The sequence below is a fragment of the Piliocolobus tephrosceles genome, chromosome 15, assembly GCF_002776525.5.
Source record: "Piliocolobus tephrosceles isolate RC106 chromosome 15, ASM277652v3, whole genome shotgun sequence".
NCBI classification, from domain to species: Eukaryota; Metazoa; Chordata; class Mammalia; order Primates; family Cercopithecidae; genus Piliocolobus; species Piliocolobus tephrosceles.
In genome coordinates, this window is record NC_045448.1 from 4,547,281 (window position 1) to 4,549,304 (window position 2,024).

Here is a 2,024-nt window from a genome sequence, read left to right on the forward strand (position 1 = left end):
TCTAATTAGTCTTCCTGCATTCTGCCACTTGTCTTCATCAGTGCCATATTCTATATCCTGCATAATTAGAAAAGCAATTCTTTTTGGCCCCAGAACCTTCAGATAATGGTCATTGTCCCAAAATAAAGTGTGAGCCCTGACAGTGATGTTCCGCACTCCCACAGTACAGGGCTGGAATATTTTTCCATATACACTTCCTATTATTTTTTCTCTCAGGATTCATTCATACTGTAAAAAAATATTGAGGACACCAAAAAGCTCCTATTTATGTGTGTTAGATTTATAGGTAGTGTTTTAATCCATTTTCACACTGCTATAAAGAACTACCTACGACTGAGTAATTTATGAAGAAAAAAGGTTTAATTGACTCACAGTTCTACATGGCTGGGGAAGTCTCAGGAAACGTACAATCATGGCAGAAAGTAAGGGGGAAACAAGGTATGTCTTATATGGTGGCAAGAGAGAGAGAGCAAGTGGGGGAAGTACCATGCTTTAAAACCATCAGATCTTGTAAGAACTCACTCACTATCACAACAACAGCACCCCCATGATTCAAGCACCTCCCACCAGGTCCCTCCCTTGACACTTGGGGATTATGGGAACTATAATTTGAGATAAGATTTGGGTGGGGACACAGGACCAAGTCATATTATTCTGTCCCTGGACCCTCTGAAATCTCATGTCCTTCTCACATTTCAGAATGCAATCATGCTCTTCCCAACAGTTCCCCAAAGTCTAAACTCATTCCAGCATTAACTCAAAAGTCCAATTTAAAAGTCGCATTGGAGACAAGGCAAATCTCTTCTGCCAATGAGCCTGTGAAATCAAAAGCAAGTTAGTTACTTCCAAGATACAATGGGGATACAGGCATTGGGCAAATGTCCCCATTCCAAATGGGAGAAATTAGGCAAAACGAAGGGGCTACAGGCCCCATGCAAGTCCAAAATCCAATAGAGCACTCATTAAAACTTAAAGCTCCGAAATGATCTCCTTTGACTCCACGTCTCATATCTAGGTCACACCTGTGCAAGAGGTGAGCTCCCACAGCCTTGAGCAGCTCTGCCTCTGTGGCTTTGCAGTGTGCAGCCTCCTTCTAGGATGTCTTCATGGCTGGTGTTGAGTGTCTGCAGCTTTCCCTGGCACACTGTGCAAGCTGTCAGTGGATCTACCATTCTGGGGTCTGAAGGATGGTGGCCCCTCTTCTCATAGCTCCCCTAGGCAGTGCCCCAGTGGGGACTCTGGGGGCTCTGACCTCACATTTCCCCTTCTCACTGCCATAGCAGAGGTTCTCCATGAGGGCTTGGCCCCATCAGAGACTTCTGCCTAGACATCCAGGTGTTTCTATATATCCTCTGAAATCTAGGTGGAGGCAGGCCCAACACCACATGCAAGCTGCCAAGGCTTGGGGTTTGTATCCTCTGAAGCAATGGCCAGAGCAGTACCTTGGCCCATTTTAGCCATGGCTGGGGCTAAAGCTGAAGCAGCTGGGACACAGGTAACTACGTCCCAAGGCTGCACAGAGCAGAAGAGCTGGCCCAGGGAACCACTTTTCCCTCCTAGGCCTCTGGACTTGTGATGGGAGGGGCTGCTGTGAAGATCTCTGAAATGCCCTGGAGACATTTTCCCCATTGTCTTTGATACTAACTTTGTAGCTGGCTTGAATTTCTCCCTGAGAAAACGGGGTTTTCTTTTCTACCTCATTGTCAGGCTGCAAATTTTCCAAATTTTTATGCTTTGCTTCTCTTTTAAACGTAAGTTCCAATTTCAAATCATTTCTTGGTGAATTCACATTACTGTATGCTTTCAGTAAAAGCTAGGTCACACTTTGAATGCTTTGCTGCTTAGAAATTTCTTCTGCTAGATATGCTAAATCATCTCTCTCAAGTTCAAAGTTGTACAAATCTCTAGGGCAGGGGCAAAATGTCACCAGTGTTTTTGCTAAAGCACAGCAAGAGGGACCTTTGTTCTGCTTCCCAAAACTTCCTCATCTCCAGCTGAGAACGGCTCAGCCTGGGCTTCATTGT